General features: G+C 41.7%; 1 protein-coding gene across 1 annotated transcript in view; it reads left to right on the top strand.

Moving 5' to 3' along the window:
- Positions 1–4736: 4736 nt before the first annotated feature.
- PCDH11X (protocadherin 11 X-linked) overlaps positions 4737–10592 on the top strand; it is a 330947-nt gene continuing 325091 nt past the window's right edge. The window contains exon 1 of the mRNA XM_056124116.1: positions 4737–4886. The gene's annotated coding sequence lies outside the window, so the exon portion shown is untranslated. The remainder of the gene's footprint in view (positions 4887–10592) is intronic.

Below are 10592 nucleotides of genomic sequence, written 5' to 3'. Positions count from 1 at the left end.
TATGGATGCTGGGGATTGAACACAGGATCATCCATGTGCAAAGCAAGTGCCCTATCTGCTATACTATCTCTCTGGTCCTATAGTTTTAATTTAAAATAACTGACAATGCCTAAAAGTTTAATGGCAATGCAAAATATAAAACATTATCAATGAATATTTTCATCTCTGAACACTAAAACAGACCCAGTCACGGTCACGGTTCTCCCGTTGTTCATTGACTTGCGCGAGCGGGCCCAGTAACGTCTCCATCATGAGACTAGTTGTTACTGTTTTTGGCATATCAAGTACGCCATGGGTAGCTTGCCAGGCTCTGTCGTGTGGGCGAGATACTCTCGGTAGCTTGCCAGGCTCTCCGAGAGGGGTGGAGGAATCGAACTCGAGTCAGCCATGTTGGCTGCGTGAAAGGCAAATGCCCTACCGCTGTGCTAAAATTGGTTATATGCAGACATTTTTTTATTATTGAATAACCATGAGGTAGACAGTCACAATGCTATTCATGATTGGGTTTCAGTAATACAAGTTCCAACACCCATCCCTCCACCAGCTGTGAGGGACACTGAGGAATAGGTGCTGGGAAACCTATGATTTTTAACTTTGAGGACTTACATAAATTTCAAGCTTTTATTACTTATAAAGTTTTAAATACTCAAAATGCAAATTACAAAAATGATTAAACATAGTCTGAGGATTGTGTGCTAAAGTTTCCAACAGTGGACTGCAAATAACTTTCCCTAATTCAATTACATTATTGAATTAATTCAATTCCCTAATACTATATAAACCTGGGCATGTTATCTAGTCTCTGTGTCCTCATTTATTAAATGAAATACAGTCAGTAATACCTATGTAGAGTGGTTCTGAGGATTAATAGGAAAATGGATCTACTGTAGATGGGAAATAAGAGACATTCAATCAAGTAATCCTTTCTTTGTTTAAGAATAGCAAGGTCCTTATTGATTCTTTTACTGTTAGGGCCCAGAGTTGTTTCCAGGTGTTCTGGCTTTTTATTATTTCATTGCTCATTGGTGCCACTCTCAGACAAAAAAAAATAACCCAGGAAAAATAGGGGAAACATTTTCGTTATTTTCATGTGAATTTCTGTCAATCTTATCAACAAACTGAGTGTTTCTCAAATGATTTACTGGGTTTTTGAGTTACAATAGTGATCTCAGTCTATAAATAATGTTTCTGCTTTTCACAAGCATGATAGAGGTGAGTGAAGTTGGATATACTTAAATACTATTAATTTATTAAATAACAATCCACACAATTAATACATCACTAAAATCATACATATAAGTAAGCAATTCCATTCATATAACTAATACAACATTCCAAATCATATCCTCTCCTCTAGTTGACTGAAGCCACAGCCCAGGTGCTCTTAATGTGAGATTTTAGGTGTCAGATAAGCTCCACCACAGTGTCAACTCAGAGTAGTCTCGTTCACCCGATGCAAGGTTGGCAGAGGGATGGAGGTTGTCAGAGCTGCCATCCCCTCAAACAAGTTGGAGACAAGTTGGGCAGAGATGTCCTCAGTCTCAGGCACATTGGGTACAAGGTGGAGATCCAGAGCTTCAAAAAACTACTCTCTTAGGATCATATTCTACTGAACTACACACTGAAAGCTAAAGTCTGTATCATGTAGTATATAAGAATCTAGATTAAATATAAATTAATTTTATAGTTAAATTTAGGAATTATACACTATGAATAGGTATTCTATTCTGTTAACTCGGTACTAATTGTCTTCTGTGAATTTCAGTTTTTGAAATTGTAAAATTTGGATCAAAATTTTAACCTCATGAATTTGTCAAATGGTTACTATAAAGGTTTCATAACATTCACTGAATCTTTCCCTGCTTTGGATTTAAAAGAAAAGCTTAAGAAAACAATTAATTTGTGCATAATATGAATGCTGTGAATGATTATTAGTGTGCTGAGAGTTCTTCCATGAGGTGACTTTGCCACAAAGTCCTAGATTAGTCAGTTTGTGCCAGCTCCTGTAACAGAACATTATTTAGCAGTGTAAAATACTCAATTTCTAATTTTTGGAGAAGTGTCCTTATTGTTTTCCAAAAAGATTGGAATGATTTATGAAAGAGATCAACATCAACACTGTTGTAAGCCACAGTATTGTAAACAATGTGCCTAAAATAAAATAAAATTTAACAAAATAAATTTAAAATATGAGATCCAGAACCTCACAACATTAAAAAATATGTCCAAGCTGGAACAATTTGTCAAGTACTGATTTCATCTTCAAGGCACTTTCTACTCCTAAGAGGATAATGAACAGAAGAAAATGTAATAGTAAATATTTCCTTATCCTTTTTAATTCTGAACTGCAATGAATGTTACTGATTATGTGCTCAGTAGTGGTTTTGCTCGATTTGCTCGAGCGGGCCCAGTAACGTCTCCATTGGAGACTTTGTTGTTACTGTGTCTGGCATATCGAATACTCTCGGTAGCTTGCCGGGCTCTCCGAGAGGGGCGGAGGAATCGAACTCGGGTGGGCCATCTTGGCTGCGTGCAAGGCAGACGCCCTACCCGCTGTGCTATCGCTATGTACTAAAATATGAAAAGAGGTGAAAAAGGAATTAAAAATGATGTGGTGAGAACGGATATATAGAATAGCAGGCAAGGTATTTACCTTGATCAATGTCTACCAGGTTTGATCCCTGGCACTCATATGCCCTCCCACACTAAACCCATCAAGAGTAATTCTTGAGTTCAGAACCAGGAATAAGTCCTGAGCACTACCAGCTGAGGCTCCAAAACCAAAACAAAAAAGTACTAAGAGAAGCTGAACCAGAAAAAGTGATGTGAGGATGGTTTGAATCAAGGTCTTAACATTTCAAAACAACAGTAATTGAAAAGAAAACAGTTATGAAGATGGAGAGGGACATATTGTGGTAAGTCATAAAGATGTAGCCTTTAATTTAAAAGTTATTTTAAAAAATTAAAGCGTCTATGGAGACACTTTTACAGAAAATCAAATCATGCTAATTGCCAAAATTTCCTTCTTGATGTTCTATCTCTATGCAAATTAATTTTCTCTTTATATCGCATAAGAAGAAAGGAGAATGAAGAATGAAGAATAAAACTATGGTTTTAGCACATAAAACAGTATCTACTTCTTTTATTTTGGAACAGAAGCCTCCTCCTTCCCAGGAGTAAACCCTGAGCACCTCCAGGTATGGGCCCAAACAAAAACAAAATTTAAAATATAAAAATTAATTGTTTTTAATTTTAATTTTTCAATTTTTATTTTCTAGATAAAATGATCTAAAAGTGTATTAGATTCTATATCAGCTTTTGTATTGTTTAAGTGTGGGAAATGGATCTCCCTCCCACTGCTACCCCATGCCTGTCCCACACGCTGCACCTATCTGGAGATTTAAAGGAATGACATGTTTTATTCTCATGCCTTTTAAGGACTTCTCCCTTAGATCAGGCATCTAGTAGACCAGATGAGAATAGTTTGGCTGCTTTTGCCATTTTTTTTTCAAATCTCGTGCCAGGGACAGGGGGATTATTCACTACTTCTGGATACTCACAATTCATCTGATTCACAACCCAGCCACCTGCCCAGCCTGGTTCTATTGGTCTAGGAAGACCTGGTACCCAAAAGCCTACCCCATCCTCTTCCCCCTTGACTCCTAATATCATAGACTAGGCAGCCAGAACAGTTGTCAAGCTCCAATTTATCCTCTTTCCGCAAGGTTCCTCCTTTCTTGCATTCTTTCCTACCTCTTAAAGGTGCAGCCCAGGGCCGAGAGTGACCTGTCCCAGGCCTTGAAGCAGAGGGACCCCACTAGAGCAGCAGTAAGCCACTGATCTGCTTAGGTTCACTGTACTTGTTCTCTGGGTTAGTCAGAGAGACCTCCATTCTCACCCTTCTTCTCAACTGCCTCTGGTCGATTTTTCTTAAAGACAAGAGAGGTATCAGACCCGCTTGGTACAAGAGATAAATGCAGTTGGCTCCAACTGCGGGTTTGCTGGGCTCCTAGCCTTATTTCCTCTATCATTACTTAAATATCCTTTGTTAGAGAAAATGGATGCTGAGTCTGGGAAGCCAGAGGAGTCTCAGGAAAAGCACACGAAACAAGAAAAGGAAAACTTATGCAAGGTAATGTGAATGAAAACTTAAAGGAAGCCTAAAAGAGCAGCGAGAAGCGACCGAATGGAGCAATGCCCTTAGAACGGGGCTGCTTTCCTCAGCAGCTTGTCCCGCAAGCTAGTGCTCAGACTACGCCTTCTCCTGCGCTCTCTAACAGTAACTTCCTGAGCTAACCTCCATATCGCCCCCAACCTTCTCCACCCCCCACCGCCCTCTCTCTGTCAGCAGGGAGAACCCTCCTCAGAGCTGTGGGGGATGTGAAATTCAAGAGAGTGGGGACCAGAGGGGGTACTCAGCAGTGGGTGTTGCGCCATCCCTATCCCAGCAGGCGGCCTGGACACTGGTTCACTTTCTCCCCACCTCCCTTCCACTCACTCACCCCCTTTTATTCCCCCCCTTCTCCTCCTAGTCTCTAGTCCCTCCTCCTCGCCATAGAAAGGGGCGTGCTCAGCGCTGACTCTTCGCAGTTGGCGAACTGGCAGGGCGGGAGGAGCCGGGAGTCAGAGCTGCTGCTGACAGCTGCATGCTCTGCAAAGCAGAAAGCGAGCCGAACAAAGTGTGCTCAGTGGCAGTGGTTAGCGGTGACACCGGGCAATACAAGGCAGCCCCAGAAACCCTGTAGGCCCGAACAGCCTCAAAGACATCTTCGACAGTTGTAGCCGTAGAGCGTTCTACAGCAATCGCAGTTACAGTGGAGCTGGCCGAAGCCTTTTCTGTTTTTCACTTGCCACCTCATTTCTACTCTTGAGGCTTCCTTCACTGGGTAAGTAGCCCTTCCGCTGCTGCGGCATTGGAGTCAGAGTCCCTCCCTCACTTAGTGTGGGGAGGCTTCCTGCTGTCAGCGCCTGAGGTCTTGATATAACCGCGGCGTGGTTAGAGGGATACTTACCAGCTCCCTGCCTGTCCTCTTCCCTTATCCCTTCCCCCGGGATAAGAGAAAGAGCAAGCCTTGGAGGTGAGCCCAGGGGGAAAATCATCCTTTGGATACCAGCACCGCTAGCTTGGCTGGGCCTTTCTGGGGGAAATTCTCACTTATGTCAGAGAAGTATCTGACGCATGCATGCCTCTGACATTGACCCTGCAAAGGGGGCTTACATTTGAATTAACACAACCAACTTCAAAGATCCTGAGAGAAACTCTAAGCTTGGGGCAGAGGATGTGGCTGAAATCACACATTGACCTGGAAGAGTGATGTGAAATGAAGGGCAGTATCCTTATCTGAAAGCCTGTCCCCGTCCTGGCCTTCCGCTGCCCCCCCCCCCCCCCGCTGCGTTCTTATCTCAGGGCTTTGGGCTTTGGAGCCCTGCCAGGCCTCCTGGAGCCTTCCCCGAGGCGCAGAGCACAGGAGAGTACCATGTGTCATTGAAAGCGCAGGTTTCCCGGGCTATTCTGCCTAGCGCACACATCCCTGCCTTTCCTTCCCGCCCTACTTAGGCAGTTATGCTGAGCCAGTACCGACTGGATGTGGATGTGGCTGTGGAAATTTCTGACTAGCTTTTGCTACAGTAAGTTCTTCTAATTCTGCAGCCGAAACGCTGAGGCCTTTTCTGTTTTTAAAAGCTCTTTCTAAGAACGTCTTAAATGGTTGCTTTCTCTTTCTCTAAAGAAAGGACTTGTAATTCCCTAATTACTTCCCCAACCCACCCCCATCCCCCCCTCCTCCTTCCCCCATTCCTTAAGTGAAAGACGTTTACCAAGAACCCAAAAACTGTCTTTCGCTGTACAGAGGAACTATTTTTTTTTTAAATCTCATTGCCAGAAAATGGCCCCTTTTCGTGAAAAGAAGTGCCTTTAATACGAGTCTCATCTGGAAAAGTGATCTATTAAAAGCGCATAGCTTCAAATGGGTTCTTTAGAATTTAGAAGAGTGGATTGGCAGGCAGCTTAGGTTTGGGGACAAGACTTAAACATGAGTCTTCAACAGCGAATTTTGCAGCTTCCCTCGCACTCTGTATCCTTAGAACCAGCTCATTTCTTCTCCCAAGTAAAGACTTTTACAAAGGGCCTCCTCTGTTTCAGAATGAATTTCTTGATTTTCTAAACCTACCAGGAGTAATAGGTATTACTGAGCACAGAGCCAAGAGTAAACCCTGAGCACATGCCCATGCCGGGTGTGGCCTAGAAAAACAAAAAGAAACAGAAAAAAGAAGATTGAATTGCTTTTTGCTGCTTGGTTTAGGTGAGTTTTGCAGTTAGGAATCCCTGACCTTAAAAGCTTTGTGTGAAATGCTTGTGCTTCTGCGCATCTTCCAGTCAACCCTAGAGCCTCAGCCTGGAGTGCTCTTTCAAAAGGTTAACTGAGGGGGCTGGGAATTGCAATTTGCACTACAGACAGACACACCCATAAAGCAAGGACCAGAGGAAAGAAAGGCTTGGAGGAAAGGAGTTCATTTAAAATGGCCAAAGCGAAGCAACATCCTCAGAATGAATTTAATCCTGAGGGGCTATTCTTGTTTTAAGAAAAGTATGTTGAAGTAAATATTTAAAAAGCCAATGAGCACGGAAGAAGTCAGCGCCTACCTATAGGGGGACACCCACCCTCTGCTCACCCCATTCCTCAAGGTGAAACTGGCATGACTCAAAAAGAGGTGGGGAAGTACTTGCTGACACAATTCTGAATTTAGTAAAGACTAATTGGAATTACACTGTCAATCTTGATTGAAACTAATGATCTGGGTTGTCCTTCTCTCTCTCTCTCTCTCTCTCTCTCTCTCTCTCTCTCTCTCTCTCTCTTTCTGTGTGTGTGGTGGGGAGGTGGGGAGGAGGACATTTGGAAGAAAGTCTGATAGAATTTTGTAGTTTCCCTTTGTCTTTGTGCTTCATTTGAAGAAAATGAGAACAGTGTGCTGGCATTCTGGATAAACTGAGAAATGGGCATGAAAAGATCTAAACATTTCTTTCTTCCTCTGCTAAATTAAGAACTGCTTTGTGCAGCTTAGGCAGTACATGTCCAACAGCCTCTGCCATGGTGTTGTGCTTGCCAAGAGGGAGTGCCTCCTCCAGCAAGGCCAGAGAACCTTGTTTTCCAGTTCCCTTAGCACAGGCAGCTCCTCCTTGCTACACTGCCTGCCCTGGAGAGGCTCAATGGGCTGAATGGAGGACTAGTTGCAAGTTATGGACTACAGTGGTAGCCTCCCTGCCTTGAGCAGACACCTCATTTCCTTTGGCTCTTTTTTAGCAATGCCAATCTAGCTCTCTGCCCCTCCTTGCACTTTATTTATCCCCTAAAGTTGCTCAGAAGTGGTTAAGGAGGAAGGCACTGCGGTTTAGATTCGGAATGTGTCTTTTGAACATTCAGGATCAAACATAAATAATGAGGTCTTATGGATTTCCTTCCCTCCTGCAACTACTTCTGTCCTACTTCTTTTCAGTTTGCACACCCCTGTTTACAAAATATACACATTATAGATGGCAAGTTCTTCGGATGAAATAGTAATAATCACTCATGTTAGGTTTCCACTGTTTTCTTTCATCCCCCAGTATTAACAAAGGGAAATGTGCAGAACAGCTAAAATCCCCATGATTGTCTCTGCTTCTGCAACTGTGCAAACTCCCTAGAAGGCAGAAAAAGGGTCAAATAACCAAAGAAAAATGCTATAGGGGTGGGGGCAATGGAACATCAAAGCACTGGGTGGGGAGTGACCTTGACAGAAAGAGAGTACAGGAAATTGGGAGTTGGCTGGGAGAGGGTGGGGGTGGGGGACTCTAGCAGCTGTTGGGGGCAGGGGAGAAATCACCTTGCTCAAGGCTAGCTGGCACTTCTAACAACCAGCTTGTCAAATTGAGAAAATTCCTGAACAGGATTTTACAAGCTTTCCATATGGCTTCCTTGTCTTTTGATTTGCTTTTGATTTAAGGAGCAACACCTGTTTTTTTTTTTTTTTTTAGAATTTGAGGCCAGTCTGCATGATTCCAGACAATTCTTTCTTTAGCTTGTACTGAGGGAGGAGCTTAGCAGTTGAGAAGCATGCTTAAGGGCAAGAATAAGGGGGTAAGTCAGTAGGGGGTAAGTGGAGGCATGGAAGGCTTCGTTATATCTATTTTGCTAAGGTTTAAAGGAATCTCTACTTCAGTAACAGTACTGTAAACCACGGTGTGAAAACTTATATATAAAAAGCCTTTCATAGAAGCAGACTGGTAGGAGGGAGGCAAATTGGTGGCAGGGGTTTGGAGGACATTAGTGGAGAAAAGTGAACACTGTTAAAGGAATCAGAGTTGTAAAATTGTATGCCTGAAACCTAATAATGAATAACTTTGTAATTTCACAGTGACTAAAACTAAATAAATAATTTATAAGCAAATATTTTAAAAAACGTTCTCTACAAACTGTTTACCAACTGTATTTTGTTTTGGAAGCAGATGATAGATATGATGATAAAGGAGCAGGAGCAAATTCATTTATTTTGTCGGTCTGGTTATTTTTTTAATTATTCCCTTTCATAAAGTTTCCCTAACAAGATATATTGCATTGCAGGCTGCAAATTTGCAGATATGTGCGTTTCAAATAGGTATGGGAAGGCAACCCAAGTCTATAATAAAAACACAATCAATTTTTAGAGTTCAGATCTTTGTTCGGGGTTGAAAGGAATCTTAAGATATTCTTTTGTTATTTTATTATTAAAATTATTAAGTTCTCCTTAAGTAATTCTGTATGTGTTCCTGGTGAACACCTAAGTAATGTTGGGGTCAGGTTTATATGAATCATATATGAATCTTCCTAGAAGAGATTGAAGTTTCAGATTTTCTCCTTTCTTTATGTTCAAAACTCATTTTCCTCCAATTTAAAAGTCCTGGTATTTTCAGAATGCTGATGGATGGGAGAAAGCTAGTAAGAGATTTAGAAAGCAGAATATTTTCGTTTTCTTATATGTAAGCTGTCCAAAATAGCTTTTAGCCAGGATTTATAATGTTCTGGGGGGAAGGCATACCAACATAGAAACATCCTGTAAGCCACTGATTTTAAAGTTTATTAACAAAATATGTATGGCTGCCACGTTTTCTATTAGCTGGAAGAAAAATTATTTGGAGGGTGAAACTTTGAGATCTAATTGTCTTCAATAGTTTTCTTTCATGTGCTTTTGAGAAAGTGTCATATGTTTATTTGTTAACCAAAATATTTACAAACATTACTAAACTAACATCTTAAATAATTTCTGCACTTTTAAAGTAAGAACACAAATTATTTCAGAGTTGTAGAAGTCTCACAGTGAATCCTATAGTTTCATAGTCATTTAAGCACATATGTCAGATTGTAATAGTTTTTACCAAGCAGATTACCTTTAATAAATAGAGGGGGGATTTATATTTAAAGTAAATTGGAAAAGGACAGTATTTATCTTTTGGCAGGATCCTGATCATTCCAACATCTTAGGTGACCAGTATCAATTAACATTTTGGGTTTTTTATTTTTGATTTGGGGGCCTATACCATGCTCTGCTCAGAAATCATTCCTGGCTCTGAGCTCAGGAATCATTCCTGGGCAGCTCAGGACCATATGGGGTGCCAGGAATCAAACCTGGCACCCCACTGTACTACTGAAGTCTGTCGACCCCCATGGGTGGCTTCTATGACCCTGGGACCTGTTTAGTGGGAACACTTGGACTGCTAAAGTATGCATGAAGCCCTGCACAGCCAGAGCCCTGCCAGCTCTTCCAGGTAAGAGTCAAGCCACACCTGATATCTCCTTGGTCTTCTGGGCATGGGAGTTAATACCCAGCACCTGATCCCCACCACCTGATCTTTCTGGGAGCTGTGGACTCAGGCTGGAAGGAAGAATTGATTTTTGCAGGAAAGAAAGCCAGATCTAGGCCTTACCCAGGGTTTCCAGGTACTTTGTCCTGTCTTACATAAAAGATTTTCAGGAGTGGACAAGCAGTGAAGGAAAAATATATTTTATTTGGTGGTATTTAGGAAGGGGAAGGAGGTAGAGAAAGTGAGAGAGAGAGTAACACACTCAAGAAAGAACAGAGGATTCTCCAATGTTGGAGAGAGAGCCCCAGTACACATCTCAGGAGATGACACAAGGGCAACACATGTGCTTGGGGCCACGTAGGGCACAAGCAGGACATGAGCTTTGGCAGCATATGTGCTTGCTTTTCTCAAGGTTCTTCCAACCTGTCCCCCCCCCCACACACACACACATGGTTCTTTATAGCTAGGTAAGAGTCTTTTGCTAGGATGGTTGCCAAGGTGGGATGGTATTTGAAATTCCTTTCATGGCCATGGCCTTTGATCCTGCCAGAGCCTCTCAGAGAAGCTGTACCTCATGGTGTTTCACTAATAAAAATTAAAGAAAAAGATGTGTGGTTTTTTTGACAAAGGATGCTTTTGAATATGTTTTACCCAAATACTTAAACAATAGGAACAAAATGCTTAGAAAGCTGGAAAATAAGGGGTAACTTTATGTTCATTCTTATTTTATTTACTTTTATTTTTATTAGTAAAAAACTGTGAGGTACAGATATAAACT

Source organism: Sorex fumeus, unplaced genomic scaffold (genome assembly GCF_029834395.1).
Source record: "Sorex fumeus unplaced genomic scaffold, SorFum_2.1 ptg000050l, whole genome shotgun sequence".
Taxonomy (NCBI): Eukaryota; Metazoa; Chordata; class Mammalia; order Eulipotyphla; family Soricidae; genus Sorex; species Sorex fumeus.
This window is presented reverse-complemented; position numbering and strand designations above follow the sequence as displayed.